Below are 19,750 nucleotides of genomic sequence, written 5' to 3'. Positions count from 1 at the left end.
TGGTGGCCAAAAACCTGGGAGTGAAGTTGGACAATGGCCTGTCGTTGATTCCACATATTCGGGGTCTGACGGGGACTTGCTATGGGCTGCTCAAGATGCTCCGGAAGTTCCTACCTTTGCTCACAGAAGAGCATAGGAAGATTACCGTACAAGCCTTAGTGGGTTCTAGATTGGACTATGCCAACGTCCTCTATCTGGGACTCCCGGAATATCTTGTTCAGCGGCTGCAGGTTGTGCAGAATTCCGCGGCCCGTGCGATCTTTGGCCTTCATAGGCGAGCGAGAGCTTCCGCATTGGTGCAGTCGCTTCACTGGCTGCCCATCCGAAAGCGGGTCATGTTCAAGGCTTTGACCTTGGCGCATAAAGCGCTTTTTGGCGCAGGAGCAAAGTATCTACAGCGCAGGTTGGCCTTCTATCGTCCGACTAGATCACTGCGATCAGAGTCTTTGTTTCTGGCCATGGTGCCACGAGTGAGGAAGGCACGCACTGGGGGTCGCTCCTTTAGTTTGAGGGCCCCTCAGTTGTGGAACACCTTGCCTTTGGCGTTACGTTCCTCCTCGAATTTGCTACTGTTCAGGAAAGGCCTGAAGACTTGGCTTTTTAATCTTTAGGAGTCCCTTTTTTTCTTTTCTTCTTTTTGTCTGTTGTCTGCATCGGTGTTATGTTTTTTATTCTGAGCTGCCTTGATAAAGCGCCGGGACACTCCCCTGGAGTAGCCGTGCGCTATAAAAATAAATATATAACATAACATAACATAACGTAAGAAAAGCCCCAAAAAAGTTTTCAAGTCAGATGGTAAAAATGTTTGACTGAGACCTACCGCGAGGGGTAGCCGTGCAAGGCTCCATCGCGGTCGGCCTAAAACTTTGACTTTTTCCCGGTCTAGCTGGACTAGATGTCCCAATAGGTGTTATAGGTTTATCTGTGCTATATAGTGCTAAACCTTCAAAAAATCATATCTCCGGGATCCTAATTTGGATTTTTTTCATTGCGGTGTCATTTTAAGGACAACCATATTTCCTATTTTTATAAATTGGGTTTGGATTTGTATTGTGTGTTGTGTCTTAATTATTTACTGAATTGGTGTTTTTTAAATGCTTTATATACCTATCTTTGAAATTTAGCCTACCTGCTCGCAACAAAACTACCAAGGGTTGAGCATGGGAATAATTTTCTTAGACCTATACTGAGCCTTAGACCGAGTTAGTGGCCTTATTGCCAGTGGTAAATATACATTTATTACTTATAAGCTACTTTCCAACAGACAGCAAGTTGCACAGTTGAATCTAGGAAGAGTGAGAAGGTGTAAGGAAACTTGTAGGCCACTGGGACAATCAAGCCCCTGACATGCCAGTCAGTAGCATGGCTGACTCTTAGAAGAGTGAGAAGGTATCATAAGCCTTGAAGGCCCATGTGACAACAGTGAGACTCCTTTCCTCAATCCTTTCAACTTATCACAATATTCTAGAAAGTTATACCTGGGCGAGCATTATGTGAAACCTGTGCGCAGAGTTTCGGAGCTGAGGGCTGATCCCTACAACTTGCGTGTTATTGGCTGTTGAGATCTGGTTTGTCTTGAAACAAGTAAAAAATCTTGAACTCAGTCAATGTCCATACATAACTATTTCATCAACTGCTGCTTCATACATGCAATGATTTAGTTTCTACTTCATCACTAAATGTGATTTTAATCTCACTCGCTGCTCTCACAGCTGTTCTTTGTTGTTATTGATTTCTGTTGAATAAAATGTAAATGATATTAATTCTCAATTACATGGTTTCTTTTTCTTTCCATCTTAAACTTAAATCTCAACTAGCTACTAAGGCACCAGACTGCTCTGGCCGCCAGCGCAAATCCACCGGGGATTGGTCCCGGGTGATCCTTATGCCGCTGTGTCTGGTCCAAGGCACAAGGCACAACACGGTGGGAGTTGCAGCTGTGGCGGCGTGCTCCCGGCTGTGCAGGCTTCCGAAGTTACACTATGCTGAGGCCTGTGCCGGCCCCAGCCTGTTGCAGGGATTCTGCCCGAAAACAGAACAATGGGCAGGATTATAGGATCTTGGTGTATGGGGACTGAGTCATCCTACCACCTTGGGACCCTTATGCCCAGGACCGACTAAGTATAGTGTCTCACTTGCTCTACCTCTCACTCACAGAGAAACAAATGATTAGACACCCCAGAACACAACACTCCCAGATCTCTCAGGAATCGCAGTAACAAGGCACAACCTTTCACCCGCACTCTTGTACTGGTCCACAATAAGATCTGACAGAGAAACGCAATAGTTTAAAATATTTAGTTTAACTAACGTGCCCTAACATGCAGTATACGTGCCACAAAAAGCAGGAAAATGCATAGTACAAATACAGTCAGCATAGCAGTGAGTCCCTAAATCATGAAGGGAGTCATCATCTTGGAAAGACAATAGAGCCTAACCTCCCTCCCCTTGCTAAGAATCATTATTATTATATATTAGAAGATCTCTGGGCTTTGTCAGCAGACTCCATACCTTAGCCGATAGATTGAGAATCTACATCATAGGTGCTGCCTCGCTCTTCTCCCTGGAAAGATCCCTCTCCAAGTGTGTGCTACCTATTTGTGTATTCTAATAAAACTAAAGCACGTTTATCTAAACAATAGCTGCAACAGTATGTTTTATCTAAGGGCTAAGACCTGACCACAAACAAGGTTGTTCGACCTTGCACATAATGTTCATAATCCCAGGAACATGCAGAGAGCAAAGACAGCGATGAGTTCTCATGTGAAAGCAGTCAGTGAAATAATTGCAAAAATAACGACGTGTAGTAAAGTGCTGATGCGAACGTAGTGAGGATGACAATGTCCCTATAGGGCCGTGATAGGCCTATATGTGTGGGCCTCACAGTGTGCCCTGGAAGGCTCCTCTGCAGCACCTGTTGGGCAATGATTCTCATGGCCTTCTGAGTGAATCATTGTAGCCAGCTGAGCGAGCTGATCCTTCCCCAGTCCTGCCGCAAGCAGCGCACAGACGCGCTGCTGCCTGCTAATAGCTTTATTCTGTCACTGTCGTATAATTTGCAGCGATCGGCTTGGGCTTGCTGAGGAGGCGCTATAAATGAATCACAATGCATTTTAGTGTGGTGATGCGGACGACCACACTGAAATGCGTTAGCCTAAGGCCTGGTGCGTGGTACCTGGCAGGGCTGTATCACATCTATGGCCAGGCTTCATAACTTACACTATTGACTTTCACTTTGGTCTCACCAAAAGTGCTCACACACCTGCAGCGGTAAACGTAAACTCTAGTTAAGCTTTACACCTGTTTTACATTTTTGACTCGTCGTGCCACAGAAACGTCTTTTTCTGCCCTTTCTAAGGTGTTTCTTGTGTCTGCGTCTGCAATGGTGAGAGGTGCTGATACCTCTCACTTGCCTCCACAGAGCGGCCCATTCTGAGAGTTTCTGCCCTTGTGGATTTTCCTCTGCTATTCTTTCCATTTCATCTCTACAAAGTATGCACACATTTATCGACCTCTTATGGTTATCAGATGTTAATGCAGCTGCCAAGGTGAACATACCTGCAAACTGAGCAACTAATCTGCAGTGCTTTGACCTCCGCCTGTGTCTTATCTTAAATGGTAGGGGAGGGTAAATAGTGGATTTTGGCTTTGCTCTTTTGTATTATATCAACTTTGATAGGAAACAGAGAAAATTAGATGCCTATTGTCTTGAGTGAAAGGTAAACCTCATTTTGAAAGATCAATGGCCGGGTTGTTTACAAGGGAAAGTATATGGCCCCTTAAGCGGTGGCGGCTGCTCAGCTTTGAAAGGGGTGAGGCGCCTGAGATGTAGCGATTGAGCGAAGTGAGGGAAATGGGTTCAAAAAGCGCATTTTAAAACTAAATCCTCACATACCTTTGCTAAAAAAAAGCCATAGGGTCTGAAAAGACACTCATTCAATATTTCCGTATGTTTGTGGTATACTAAGCCAATGAAACCTACCGCTCTCCATTAGTAAACTCCTTCATTTTCAAAATGGTGTATCGGTACCGGTAAATGTAAAAAGGTACCTCTTATTTTCCAGATCCTACATTTTGACATGGGTGTCCCCCCCACATGCTACAGGTGTCCTCCTTATGCCAAATATTACATACAATATGCCACTTTCAAAGTAGGGCCATCAGATCCATGCATATGTCAAGAATATACCGTATGTAAAAAAAATACCTATATTATGGGCCAGCATTTTGTTTATGGATGCCTCCCTCCCATATGCCATTCTTATCTTCCTCTGCAGCAATCATTTCCTCCATTTGCCAGCAGAGAAATGTTTCCTTTAGTGCTCAAATACCACACATTACCTCCAGTGGGCCAGTGCCATTATTTTACTATGGGTGCCCATTATGCCAGGTGTTGACCCTGGTATGCTAAGTTGGCAGGGTATGCCCAGGCTTGGGTCCCTTGATCACTTTGCCACTGGATTCAACCTAGCCTGGCTAATGAGGGATTTTACCCTGAAACTGGTCCCAGGAATCTTGTTTCTGGTCCAGAAAAGATCTGGCTTGACAGTTTGGGCTGGACTGTTCCCATGAGGCACAGGGTCAAGACTGATTTGCATATAGCTGGGTCTGAACTGGGGTGGCGAAGAGAGCTAAAGAACAATGATGGATTCAACTCTGATCTGTGACTGGGGGTGAGTGTCTGAAGAGTATCAGCGCTCTGTCCATCATCACCTTGTGTTTGCTTTGTTCACCCTAAGTTAGCAAGTTATGCAAAGACGTGGGTCCTTTGCTCACTTTGCCACAGGATTCAAGCTAGCCTGGCTGATGAGGGGAGTTACCCCGACACCAGTCCCATGATGCTTGATTCCGGTACAGTGAAGACCTGGCTTAGCAGTTTGGGATGGACTGTTCCCATAAGGCACAGGGTCAAGACTGATTTGCATATAGCTGGGTCTGAACAGAAGGGAGCTATAGAACAATGATGGATTCGACCCAGATCTGTGACTGGAGGTGAGTGTCTTAAAAGTTAGAGTTCTCCCTCCATCATCTCCCTGTGTTTGCTTTGTTCACCTTACGTTGGCAAGGTCTGCCCAGACGTAGGTCCCTTTCTCACTTTGTCACTGGAGGAGGAAGTCTTTTAATCCATCAGGTCAGAGCTAACAGTTTTTTTTTATTGGATGGGGACCTGCCACCGACCCGCTACCAAGGTGCCCTTCTAACTATGACACCCTTAGGAGGCTACCACTGGTGTAAAACCTGGTTGTTCTTTGAAGCAGACCTGGAAATCCTTAACTGAAGCCCAAAACAATAGAAAAGAAAGCCACCTTCAAGGTGCTTGCCGAAATGACAGCAGTTAGGATAGAGACTGACCGGCCAACTTCCTCAAGCCAACTGATCCTCCCAGACGAATTAGGTGATATGTAGCAGGTGATTCTTCACAGGAGGCTGCATACTGGTGATATATGTTCAAGGTAGCCAGGCACTTAAGAGAGAAAAAAAAGAGTTTTTCTCTGAAAGGTTTGGCAGAACATAACAAATCTCATCAAAACAGTCATTTTGAATAGCGCTACTCTGTCAAGTACCAGGAGGGGGAGGTGCCTAAAGGCCTATTTCATTTTAGTCAGAAGTCGGGGAGATTGAGGGACCAGGTCGGGGCGGGATCTACTGAGGCACGCATACCAAGATAGAGAAAGCTAAGACGTTTGACGAGAATTAGTAGTGACGTTGCCCTGTTAGTGTGTAATCCCGTGACCTCCCTGTAAAGGGACAAAATTCACATCACTCATAGAGCCAAGTCCTATGGGTTTCATCAAATAAAGGATGATTTCATCCCAGTAAGGCAGTATTCTGTCCTCCACTCCCCCTCACTAGCGCCAGCCCTGTATCATAAAGGTGAAGAGCAACGATGATAAGGGGCAACCCTGCCGAGTTCCTTTGCGGATGGGAAGGGGTCCAATAGACCCCCGTCGGCTTACACCTGTGTAGAGGGGGAAGAGTATAAGAGTTTAACTTATTGTGTGAACCTCAGCCTGAAATCAATGCGTGGCAGTTCTTGATCTAGAAATCCCCAGTCAACAGAACCGAAGGCCTTCTCAAAATCGATAAGCAAGAGGGCGTGCAACTCTTTGATCTCGGTGTGTCCGTCCAGCACCATAGACATCCGTCTAATGCAATGCCTCATGCTGCACTGTCGCATAAAGTCGCGGTGATCAGGATGGATGAGGTCCATGATAGCACTTTGGAGTCTGCAGGCAAGCAACTTTGCAAACATTTTAAAATTGTTATTAATAAGAGAAATCGGGCTACAAGAGGCACACTGTTCGGGGTACATGTTAGAATTGGGGGTCTCTGGTTGGCGCAAGTATGCACTTGTGACAAGCAGGGACCCTCTCCTCTAAGTCAGGGCGAAGGATGACCCCTTAGAATTACCCTTGCTCACCCTCTAGGTGCGTGGCGTGAGCAGCCAAGGCGATTCTCCAGGCGTTAGTCAGTTAAGCATTTGTAGACACACACACAGTAAAATATACCAATCCCCCCACAAATGGACACCAGGCTGTGAGTATATAAAAATACGCTTCTTTATGTAAAATATATATATCTCTTAGGTCAGACTTATCACAAGATCAAATAACGTTTTTGTAGCACCACAGATTGTAAATAGGCACTTTTCTTCTTAGTTGCAGTTTCAAATGGGAATATCTTTGTTATATGTTCCCACAATAGTTCTTTCTCCTTCTGCACAGTTCTCCTAGTTCTTTGGTCGTTTCTGACCAGATTGTGCACTTTGTCACCCCTCTAGGACCTTAGGGACTCGGTCCTGCACTTTGTAGCACTTCGCGGCGCTTCTGACAGGGGAAATCCCGACCCCCTTCCAAGTCTCACGCTTCCCGCGTGGGACGCGGTCGGCCCGGCCGGGTCTCTGGGAGCGTACGGCCCCCCCTGGTCTGCGGGACCCCCGCGGGGGAGAGCGCCGACCTCAGAGCTGCCAAGGGGGGAAGAAGGCCAAAGAACCCAGCGCAGCCCCGGTCAGTCGTGCAGGGGCTCGGCTTGCAGCCTGCAGCTTCCCGACGTTCAGAGGATTCCAGCGGGAGGGGCTGGAGCGCGCTCGCGGAGAGGCGCTGCAGGCAGGCACACAGAGCAGAGCGGTGCGAGTCTGGTGAAAGGAACGGCTCGCACCGCGGGGGGACAAGTACAGTACCTTGGTCACTTGTAGGCAGGAGCAGTCAGCAAGGGGAAAACAAACGTTGCGGGCCCCGAGCCCGTTGACGGTCTCGGTGGCGGCTTTCCTCCGGGGACAAAGGCAAGGTGCCCAGCGGCTCAGGCAGAGCGAGGCTGGCACCCGAGGCGTCCGTCCAGTTCGGAGGTCTGTCCCCTGGGTCTGTTTGCGTCCGGTGGGGATTTCTGGCGGGAGGGTGAGGCACCGCAGCGGGCCCTCTTAGGCGGTCGACACAGCGATCCCCTCAGCGGGGGAAGAGCGGCTCAACGGAGCGGAGCTCTTCCTCGGCGGGGACGAGGAGACACAGTCGGTCACGGCCTCAGGGAGGGGCTGGGGGGCACCACAGCAGTGAGCCTTCCAGGCGGTCAACACAGCGATCTCCTCAGCGGGGGGAGAGCGGCTCAACGGAGCGGAGCTCTTCCTCGGCGGGGACGAGGAGACACAGTCGGTCACGGCCTCAGAGAGGGGCTGGGGGGCACCAAAGTCACAGCTCCGGCAGTAGTAGATATCCCGGTTAATCACCGGCAGACGAGCAGAGGCAGGTTGAGCCAGATGGTCCTGTGGCTCAGGTCAGGGGGCAAGCTCAGTCAAGCCCTTGGAGAATGTTTAAGCACAAAGCAGCAAAGTCTTTTCTCATCAAGTCTTTTCCTCTCCTTTCTCAGCAAGGCAAGCAGCAGGCCAGTTCTCCCAGCGTCTCTTCTCCTTCTAGTCGGGCAGAGGTCCTTCGTGGTGAAACAGGATTCTAATTTACAAGGAGCAGGGCTCCTACTTTTATACACAGTTTCTTTTGTTCTCCCTGGCCAGGGGGGCCTCTGCATAACTGCTTCAGTCTCTGAGTACTTGTTGTGGGTACTTATGACTTCTGTATTCAGTGTGAGGGCAGGCACATCAGCCGCTCCCCAGGGGGGCGGAGCCGGCATTGAGAGGGCAGGAGTGGCCTGAGTACTTTGTTGACAAGCTTCGGTCCTTCCTGGGCCAGGTGCAGGCTGAGTCATCAGTCGCTCCCCAGGAGGGCGGAGCCAGCATTGTGGAGGCAGAGCACAGCCTGATGCATCATTCAGGGGAAACTCCCACCACCCATTAAGGGGTCCTCCTGCTAATCACTACCTGTCAACTCCCAGCCCTGTCACTCACACACACCAGACAGTCAGATCCACATCCAAGCAGAGGCGGGCTGAAATGGTTAGGCAAGCAAATGCTAACTTTCTAAAAGTAGCATTTGCAAACACAGGATATTAAAATAAACTTTACTAAAAGAAGTATTTTATTATTCTGAGTTCAGGCATACTAAACATGAATTTCTACCATGTTCCCTGAGCCTGCTGGGATTATAGAGTGTAATAATTCCAGCAGCCCATCTGGCCTAGAAGGGAACTGGTAGCCTTACAATAGTGAAAAACGAATTTGGCAGTAATTCACTATTAGAACATGCCACACACATCAGGGCATGTTCTACCTTACACTTACAATGCACCCTGCCCTCAGGCCTACCATAGGGGTGACTAATATGAAGTTAAGGGAAGGTTTAGGGGCTGGCAAGTGTGTGCACTTGCCCAGCCAGGGTGACAGTACCAGACTGCACGCAGGTTCTGCAATGGCAGACCCTAGACACATTTTAAGGCTGCTTCTGTGGGTGGCGCAACCAGCGCTGCAGGCCCACTAGCAGTATTGGCATTCACAAGCCCTGGCACTCCTGGTGCACTTTACTGGGGACTGACAGTAAATCCAATGAACCAATCAGGTATATCAATCACAGGTACACTTTACAGTAGGGAGCACTTGCACTGCGGCACGGATTGGCCGTGGCGCAGTGCCCTGAGTCGCGGACACCAGCAAAAACAGGTCAGAGAGAGTATTGGAGGAAGGCAAAAAGTTTAGGGATGACCCTGCCAAGAGGCCCAGGTCCAACACAACCCCCTTCCAGCCAAAACGCAGGGTAGACCAATCACCACTGTGATGGGCTTCCCTGCTTTGGGCGATAGAACCTGGACCTGGCCCGCAACAGCAGGGGCACATTCCAGTTCTACGCCAATCTGAACCTATTTCAAATCCTCTGTCCATACTCTCAGGGTCCACCAAGCCAATCCCTGGGGCACCCTTTTCTTCCTCTGTGGACACCACCTGTGCAGCCTCTAACCTTAACTGGCTCACAGGTGTGTCCCAACAGGCAGTCATCAAATCACAGTGGCCACTGACGGTAGTCAGGGCTGAGACCCAGGCCTCATGCCTCTCAGGGCTCTCAAACCTCTGTGGCCTCAGAGAGCGGGGGGTAGTAGCCCCAGGTGCTTGGCACCCTTTGTCCCTTCTCTCTTCTGTTAGTCCAGGTATGCTATCCTGGCACTGACCTACCAGCCCCAGGCCTGTACCTGGCTGCTGGACCAAAGACTGGGGTGGGCTCTCCCACAACCGGTCCTCCTCCTTGGGGCTCTGTACCCTCCCACCTGGAGTGGTACCCCCTTCCAGAATTGTCAGGGCACCTGTGGCAGGTGATCTGCACAATTCTCCCACCAGTTCAGGGGTGCTATCCTGCAACTGGGGCACCAGGTCAGGGGGGACACCCTGCACCTGGCCCTTAAACCTAGGGTCTAAACCCTCAAGTCGCACCGGGGTCAGAGGCGAGGACTCCCTCCCTCTGCACCCCCTTCCAGAGTACTGCCCACTCCCAACTGGAGTGGTACCCCTAGAAGGGACATGGGCCAGGACACTGATTACAGTGGTCCCACCCTCCAGGTCAGACAACACCTGAACCTGACTCTCCAACTCAGGGACCCAACCCTGCAGTTGAACAATTGCCTGGCGCACCAGGACTTCTCGGGGAGCACACATGCCCCCCCTGAGGGTGGCACATAGCTCCTGTGTCGTGCAACAGTCTGCCTGGCGCAGATCTCCCTGCCCCTGTCCCTCTGACAGTGTGGGAAGATCCCCCAGGACAGAAGTGGTGTCCCCCTGGTCATTCACTGGGGACGCAGCCCTGCTGGCTGGCCCCTGACCCACTGGTTCTTCCACTGGGGACTCTTTCCCCCTCTCGCCCCTCTTTCTGGACTTCTGCACCCTCCCAACTGGAGTGGTACTGCCAGTCGCCAGAACTACTGGAGCCCTGTTTACAGAGCCTCCACGTTCTCTAGCCACTGGGGGATCCCCCTCAGAGGGCGACTCATCCGGACAGCCTAGGCTCCCCTCCTGGTGTTCCCTTAAAGAACCATCCAGGCTCTGAGACTGAGGTTGGGCACTACCGGGACAAAACCCATTCTCACTCCTTCCCCTTAAGGACAGGACGTGAGGCCCTACACCCCTCTCACTATTACAGGACCTAGCTGGGCTACTCTGCGCCACTTCCACCACTCTGGGCTGGAAGATACCTGAGCCACTCCCCACAGGATCACACCCCAATGCCTCTCCAGACCCCTTGGAATCCACCACAAGGTCTGCCTCCAATGTGAGCTCCCTGGGGTCAGAGAACTCACTCTCAAACAGGTGTTGGCATAGCTCTGGAAAACTGGGACTTAAAGTATGCTCTCCCACAATTGGGTTACACAGCCCCCTAGCAGGGTTAACCAAACTATCCTTCACCTCACCATCCAGCGCCTCACACACATACTCCACACCATTCTTCTGAGACTGGCCAGACAGTAGCGGACTGTCTCTGTCACGCAACCCACACTCTTCTGGGCGGTCCTTACACTCACCCACCAGGACCTCAACCATGGGGGAATCCCTCCCACCACTAGGACCATGAACTCCTACGTCAGCCACCCTATTCCCTTCAGGGACGCTGCGCACTACTGGAGCTACCTCATGCCCTTGAACCTCCTGGTGTATGTTAACCCCCTCCAAGTCAGGTGCCATATCTCTAGGTGCGCGCGCTATGCTGTCAGCACTAGATACCTGAATGTTGCTGCCACCATCTGAGCTGGACTCCACCTCCAACTCAGCAAAGCTCAATCTGCGAGCTACACAAATCTCTGGATGTTGGGCGGAAGCCCTCCTGGCTTCAAGCTCCACATCAAGTTCTTTCATCCTAAAGTAGTGATCTCTTTGGCGTTTTAGCGCCTCCATGGCTAATTTTTGGCTTTCCATTGCCAATTTATGCTTGTCCATTTCCATTTGTCCTTTTAATTTCGCCATCTCTATTTCATGCGCCCTGGTTGCTGCCTTGTCTGCCAACTCCTCTGGCGACAAGCATCTGGTTGCTGCCTTTTCCATCCTCACTGAACCAGGCATGACGTTTCACAAGCACATGGAGATCTCCCAGCAAAATTATAAAAATGGAAACCTGTGGCTACGTTATAGATCTGCTCTCACTATGTGGTGATCAGTAATTCACTGTATGTAAACTACAAATGCAAATTCGCAAATCCTCACCGCTGCGACCAATGTTAGAATTGGGGGTCTCTGGTTGGCGCAAGTATGCACTTGTGACAAGCAGGGACCCTCTCCTCTAAGTCAGGGCGAAGGATGACCCCTTAGAATTACCCTTGCTCACCCTCTAGGTGCGTGGCGTGAGCAGCCAAGGCGATTCTCCAGGCGTTAGTCAGTTAAGCATTTGTAGACACACACACAGTAAAATATACCAATCCCCCCACAAATGGACACCAGGCTGTGAGTATATAAAAATACGCTTCTTTATGTAAAATATATATATCTCTTAGGTCAGACTTATCACAAGATCAAATAACGTTTTTGTAGCACCACAGATTGTAAATAGGCACTTTTCTTCTTAGTTGCAGTTTCAAATGGGAATATCTTTGTTATATGTTCCCACAATAGTTCTTTCTCCTTCTGCACAGTTCTCCTAGTTCTTTGGTCGTTTCTGACCAGATTGTGCACTTTGTCACCCCTCTAGGACCTTAGGGACTCGGTCCTGCACTTTGTAGCACTTCGCGGCGCTTCTGACAGGGGAAATCCCGACCCCCTTCCAAGTCTCACGCTTCCCGCGTGGGACGCGGTCGGCCCGGCCGGGTCTCTGGGAGCGTACGGCCCCCCCTGGTCTGCGGGACCCCCGCGGGGGAGAGCGCCGACCTCAGAGCTGCCAAGGGGGGAAGAAGGCCAAAGAACCCAGCGCAGCCCCGGTCAGTCGTGCAGGGGCTCGGCTTGCAGCCTGCAGCTTCCCGACGTTCAGAGGATTCCAGCGGGAGGGGCTGGAGCGCGCTCGCGGAGAGGCGCTGCAGGCAGGCACACAGAGCAGAGCGGTGCGAGTCTGGTGAAAGGAACGGCTCGCACCGCGGGGGGACAAGTACAGTACCTTGGTCACTTGTAGGCAGGAGCAGTCAGCAAGGGGAAAACAAACGTTGCGGGCCCCGAGCCCGTTGACGGTCTCGGTGGCGGCTTTCCTCCGGGGACAAAGGCAAGGTGCCCAGCGGCTCAGGCAGAGCGAGGCTGGCACCCGAGGCGTCCGTCCAGTTCGGAGGTCTGTCCCCTGGGTCTGTTTGCGTCCGGTGGGGATTTCTGGCGGGAGGGTGAGGCACCGCAGCGGGCCCTCTTAGGCGGTCGACACAGCGATCCCCTCAGCGGGGGAAGAGCGGCTCAACGGAGCGGAGCTCTTCCTCGGCGGGGACGAGGAGACACAGTCGGTCACGGCCTCAGGGAGGGGCTGGGGGGCACCACAGCAGTGAGCCTTCCAGGCGGTCAACACAGCGATCTCCTCAGCGGGGGGAGAGCGGCTCAACGGAGCGGAGCTCTTCCTCGGCGGGGACGAGGAGACACAGTCGGTCACGGCCTCAGAGAGGGGCTGGGGGGCACCAAAGTCACAGCTCCGGCAGTAGTAGATATCCCGGTTAATCACCGGCAGACGAGCAGAGGCAGGTTGAGCCAGATGGTCCTGTGGCTCAGGTCAGGGGGCAAGCTCAGTCAAGCCCTTGGAGAATGTTTAAGCACAAAGCAGCAAAGTCTTTTCTCATCAAGTCTTTTCCTCTCCTTTCTCAGCAAGGCAAGCAGCAGGCCAGTTCTCCCAGCGTCTCTTCTCCTTCTAGTCGGGCAGAGGTCCTTCGTGGTGAAACAGGATTCTAATTTACAAGGAGCAGGGCTCCTACTTTTATACACAGTTTCTTTTGTTCTCCCTGGCCAGGGGGGCCTCTGCATAACTGCTTCAGTCTCTGAGTACTTGTTGTGGGTACTTATGACTTCTGTATTCAGTGTGAGGGCAGGCACATCAGCCGCTCCCCAGGGGGGCGGAGCCGGCATTGAGAGGGCAGGAGTGGCCTGAGTACTTTGTTGACAAGCTTCGGTCCTTCCTGGGCCAGGTGCAGGCTGAGTCATCAGTCGCTCCCCAGGAGGGCGGAGCCAGCATTGTGGAGGCAGAGCACAGCCTGATGCATCATTCAGGGGAAACTCCCACCACCCATTAAGGGGTCCTCCTGCTAATCACTACCTGTCAACTCCCAGCCCTGTCAATCACACACACCAGACAGTCAGATCCACATCCAAGCAGAGGCGGGCTGAAATGGTTAGGCAAGCAAATGCTAACTTTCTAAAAGTAGCATTTGCAAACACAGGATATTAAAATAAACTTTACTAAAAGAAGTATTTTATTATTCTGAGTTCAGGCATACTAAACATGAATTTCTACCATGTTCCCTGAGCCTGCTGGGATTATAGAGTGTAATAATTCCAGCAGCCCATCTGGCCTAGAAGGGAACTGGTAGCCTTACAATAGTGAAAAACGAATTTGGCAGTAATTCACTATTAGAACATGCCACACACATCAGGGCATGTTCTACCTTACACTTACAATGCACCCTGCCCTCAGGCCTACCATAGGGGTGACTAATATGAAGTTAAGGGAAGGTTTAGGGGCTGGCAAGTGTGTGCACTTGCCCAGCCAGGGTGACAGTACCAGACTGCACGCAGGTTCTGCAATGGCAGACCCTAGACACATTTTAAGGCTGCTTCTGTGGGTGGCGCAACCAGCGCTGCAGGCCCACTAGCAGTATTGGCATTCACAAGCCCTGGCACTCCTGGTGCACTTTACTGGGGACTGACAGTAAATCCAATGAACCAATCAGGTATATCAATCACAGGTACACTTTACAGTAGGGAGCACTTGCACTGCGGCACGGATTGGCCGTGGCGCAGTGCCCTGAGTCGCGGACACCAGCAAAAACAGGTCAGAGAGAGTATTGGAGGAAGGCAAAAAGTTTAGGGATGACCCTGCCAAGAGGCCCAGGTCCAACAGTACACATGGGTTTGGGTAAAACGACTATTGTGGCTAGATCCTGAGGGATCCTGCTCTAGTCCTCTAACTCCAAATAGAGATCTAACAACCGGTGCATGAGGACATCTCGATATTTACAAACAAATTCCAACGGGAAGCTATCTGGGGTGGAGGGGGTTTTATCAGGATTCAGCTTGACCAGAGCTTCACCTACCTCCTGCAGCATCAGAGTGGTATCCAATTCCGTTCGCTGGAGCAGAGAAATCCATGGCTAGTGGATATCCGCCATTATTGAGGAAGCAGTTGGGACTGTGTTTGGGAAGCATACAAGATCTGATTGTAATCTGCAAAGGCCTTCACAATGGCTGCTATAGTGTGGTGCTTCTCAGACCTATTGTTCATGAGTGTGGGCACTATCCTAAAGGGAATATCACGGGTGCCGATCCAAAAAAGTAATTTACTGGACATATCTCAAACCTCATAGACCTGATAGGGGTAGGCACGCCAACATTGGTGAGTATTTACCAAAACTTGGTGTCAAAGGAAAGACCTGGCTACCTCCAACTGTTGAGAGTAGGTAGAGTGTGGGCTTGTTGAGCATTACTTCACAAGTTGTAGTATTTGTATTTCTAGAGCAATTATTTGGCAACATTTTTCACGTTCCTGATTACGGAGAAGAGATTTCGCCCACCCCCGTATTGTGGCTTTGCCCACAGCTCATAGTATGCCTGTGGAGGAGATAGAACCCTAGTTGGATTTTAAATTTGCCGTAACCTTCTCCGCAAGGCATTCAGAGTACTGGTTATCAGCTATAAACTAGGTATTAGCTGCCTAATAGGTCTTCGGGTTACTTATGGGTTGCCTATGTGACAATGGACTTGGGAATGATCAGATATACCACGCAGAAGAATCTCCACCACAGTGATTATAATAAGGACATCCGCCACTGGAAGCAGCACCAGATCAATCCGAGTGAGGGTTTGTCAGTTGCAGACATATGTACAAATGTCCTCTGTCCTCTCCCCTCCACCCTATGCGGAAGCCTAATGAGGTCATACAGGACTCCCAAAAATTAGAGCCACTTATCTGGTGCACTGACGGTGGTGGAATCGTGCTCAGGATTCAGAACCGCAAGAACGTCACCCCTATGATGGTCACCTAGGGGAGAATCCCCAGGAACAGTGCACAGCAGTCATCCAAAGCTCCCTTGGGAGACTGTGGTGCGATATACACACTGAGGAGACTTTAGTGGGATCCTTCCAGGATCCCCTCTAGTCCGATTAAGGCCCCACGTTGGGAGATGTGTCACGTTGCAAAGCCCTGCGTCACATTATACCTGCGTCAGGTAGGCATTTCAACGCAGGAAAGTCTCATAAAAGTGATGCAGTGAAATCTAAGATTTCACTGCGTCACTTCTAGGATGCCACTGTGTCAAAACCTTAAGCCTGCTTGAAGCAGGCATATGGAGTGACATAGTGTAGTGGGAATAGGTCTCAAAATGGCTTGCAGGAGTTGCGTTGTCCTTGCGACACAACTCCAGCAATGCGTGACTTTCTCCCCAACAGATGTATCAGAATTTCTGACGCATTGGTCAATCCTTGCACCATGGTGTGCCGTATTGTTATTACACCCCATCCATAGTGGCACAAGGGTTTCTCAGGTTGGTGCATGGAAAGTGACGCATCTCTACAGATGCGTCACTTTCTTGTAAGTCAGCCCCCTATTTTGTAAATGCGGAGAGGGCAGGGTTCCGAGGATGCATCAGAGTGGATTGAGTACACAATGGTTGTGATGTCTTGAATCCAGAGCTGTTTCCATACAGATAGCCGGTGGTGTCGGTGTGTGAGTGGAGGTGGTTGAGGTTGGTTGAGGGTCAAAGTTCCTGTAGATATCAGTGAGCTTTTGATGAAAGTAGTCCACTAGGGTGTTGCAAAGAGCTTGGGAGGGGTGAATCAGCGTTTGTCCGGATGTCAGAGAGTCTGTAGGTGAGGGTTCTTCCGATGGCAGTCTTTGAGTCAAGTCTGATCCAAAAGTTGAGGTGTTCCATGATCGGCATGATGTTGTCTTCTGAGGGGGTGCATTGATGGGTGTTTTTGTGCAAGATGGCGATGCCTCAGTGGTGTCTGCCAGTGCGGTGTAGCAGCTTGTAGCCGGAGGGCATCGCAGTGACGATGTCGGATGCCACTTAGGGGCTGAGCCAGGTTTTAGTGATGAACATGACATGTGGGGCGAGGGTGGTTATGGTGTCCCAAACAGCCATGGTGTGCTTGCCCAGGGATCGAACATTGAGTCGCGTGCAGTGCAGTGGAGCATCAGGTCAGCAAGACAGGCATCACTGGAGAGCTGGTTTTGTACATAAAGCTGCAGTTCTGGCATGTGATGGGGCCTTCTGTGTTTCTGTGTGTTATGATGCAGCAGTTGGTGTATCTCTTGGGGCTGAGGGACTGAAGTGCATTGGAGGTATATCAGAGAAAGAATCAGGGGTCCTGGCGCTGGGTGCAGTCCAGGCTTGGATGGGCACAGACTGGTTTGCCTTTAGTGCGCTGGTGGAGCATCTGCTACCTGACCAATTTGCGGCCTCCATTAAGTAGTTCCTGGGGTGGGAGGGGCATTGAGATGCAGCAAATAGGGAAAGGAAAACAGCATGAGAACCAGTGGTACAAGGGACACACTAACTATGCAGGAACCACAAAGCTGACTCGCTAGGGGAAGCAGGGGACCCAGAAACAATAAAGATAAAGGGCTGACTAGCGGGGAACGGGGACAGGCAACTATACAAAAAGCAACTAACTGATGGGGGTACACAAACTAAACAAAATAAGGTAGACTCGGGGGCACTGACACACAAGGCAACATAACACAGATCAAGGCAGGTAAAAAGCTGCCTGTTGCAAATATGACCGTTAGTTTTCAATTTTTTAAATGAAATCTTTGTACATGAAGGCCCTGGCCCATTGCCTGGTCTAGCAGCAGAAACCACGTACTCTGCACTTTGGGAGAAGTGTCTTGTGTAAGCACACAGAATGTGCGGGATTCGTAAACCTGGTGTTGACACCGCTCACTTGCCTCCACAGAGTACACCCTTTCTGAGTGCTTCTGTCCTCGTGGATTTCCCTCTGCTTTTCTTTCCATTTTATCTCTACAAAGTAAGCACAATTATTTTAACCACTTATCCTTATCAGTTTTCAATGCAGCTGCCAAGGTGAAAAGCCCTGCAAATTGAGGCACTAATCTGAGTTCTTTGGCCTTTCCCTGTTTTTTATCTGTAAATGGTATCAGAGTTTAAATAGTTTATTGTGACTTTGCTGTGGTATATTTTATTACAAATCGATAAGAAATACAATACTCAGTTGCCTAAAGTTTTGATTGAAACATACACTGGATTTTGAAAGATCAGTGGTTGGATGATTTACAGGGGAAGCAAGTGGCCCCTTAAGTGAGACCTTTGATAGTCTCACTTAGAACCAACCAGGGGCAAAGATGACCTTTTTCTTCTTGAGGGATACAGCAAGGAGCCAACACACCCTCTTTGACATTAGGGCTGGGCGGAATGTTTAATTTCACCCACAGAATTGGTGGAATTTGATGACTCAGCATTAGCCGTGTATTGCGGAGTTCTGGCCCAATCGGCGTGTGGCTGAAATGCTTCCCTCTGGGTTCCAGAAATGGGAGTGATTTTTGCAAAGCAGGCAGGCTGTCGCAAGCAGTGGCGGTCAGAGGGCTGCTTCTCAAGTAGATTTGCTGACACTGGAGTAGATTTGCTGCTACTCGAGTAGATTTGTTGCTTCTCAAGTAGATTTGTTGATTCTCAAGTAGATTTGCTGCCACTGGAGTAGATTATCTACCCGAGCGGTAGCAAAATTAAATTGAATGGCCAGATGCTCCTGTGCACTTCATGATGCCGTTCACGCAGATGTTTTAACTGCTTCTCGAGCCACTGGGACTAAATTGCAGCATAACTTGCATATGTACGCCCATGTGTGGAGTTCCGCAGAATCTTGAGAAGTTTTTATGTAACTCAGCAGAGTTCCACGGAGTAAAACTTTGCAAGTTCAGCCCACTCCCATTTGGCATTAAAAAAGATTGTTTTTAAGAAGGCAGGGTAGGAATGAGTAGGGGGAAATATGCGGTACAATCGGATACCGATGCACCATTTGTGAATTTTGTATAATATGAAGTATACTAATATGGTGGTGTTTCCTTTAGCAGGCATTTTTCCCAATTATTTTTGGACGTGAATGACTGACTCGAGCAGAAGATATCTCACTGAGTAAAGTTTCTCCTCGCACCACTTTCAGACAACAAGTATGCCCTCATGTGCCTCTTTGATGGGAGGTGCCGCCCAATGATATTTTCCACCAAGTTTTCATATATTTTGTACAAACCTTTGCAAACTGCGCAGACACTTGCACAGGATCCTACAATGAACAATGCTCAAGTTCGAGCTTCTAACGCTATAAGTGCAGTAAAATGCAACAGACTACACACTCATTAGTATGTTAAAATAAGCCCCTTCTTAAAGCACACTACGCACCAATATCCACATTGTCCATCAAATACTGAATACCTTTCACCTGTTACATTTTTGAATTTTTTTATTTTTCAAATGTTTATTTGCATTTTATTATATAACAACATTACAATCACGTCATCTTCGGTCATCACTCCCCTCCCTTCCAGCCTCAACCCACCCAGCATCACAGCGTAAATACCATCTCTTTCAAACAACCCGAGTACTTTTTGTGAAGCTCTTTGCCAGTTTGAATCTTTGTGTCCCATACATTCCCTTGTTCGGTGCCTTTGTTACCCCATGCCTCTATGTCCCTTGTGTCCTATTTCAGAGTCCCCCATCCAGTCCATGGTAGTATCTCCATTTGCCCCACACTCTGCCAAACTTCTTGGGGCATTCTCTTGCCTTATAGGTGACCCTTTCGGCAGCCATGTAAGTATCTAGCCCTCGTCTCCATTCGTCCAGCTGCGGCGGTGCATCCGCTCCCAAGTGCCTGACTACGTCCCTCTTAGCTACCACCAGGGCCAAGACCAGAAAGATCAGTAGGGGACGGGTGAGATCCACATCATTGGTCATACCCAGCAGGAGCAATTTAGGATCCAGCTGTAGGGGGGTCTCAACCACCTCGCCCAGTTCACTCAGTACCTCCTCCCAGTAGATCTGAATTGTCGGGCAGGACTAGATGTTATGGTAGAAGTCACCTCTGGTACGGCCGCACCTCAAGCATCGCGTGTCTCCAGCCCTACCCATTTTATGCAGTCGCACCCTATTGTAGTATGTCCTATGGAGAACATTGTATTGGATGAGTCTTAACCTGAATGTAATAGCTGCCTCTCTGGGGTGCATTAATACCGTATCCCAGTCTACATTATCCATTTCCCCCACTTCGCTC

The sequence above is a fragment of the Lissotriton helveticus genome, chromosome 8 (genome assembly GCF_964261635.1).
Source record: "Lissotriton helveticus chromosome 8, aLisHel1.1, whole genome shotgun sequence".
Taxonomy (NCBI): domain Eukaryota; kingdom Metazoa; phylum Chordata; class Amphibia; order Caudata; family Salamandridae; genus Lissotriton; species Lissotriton helveticus.
Note: the sequence above shows the minus strand (reverse complement) of the source record.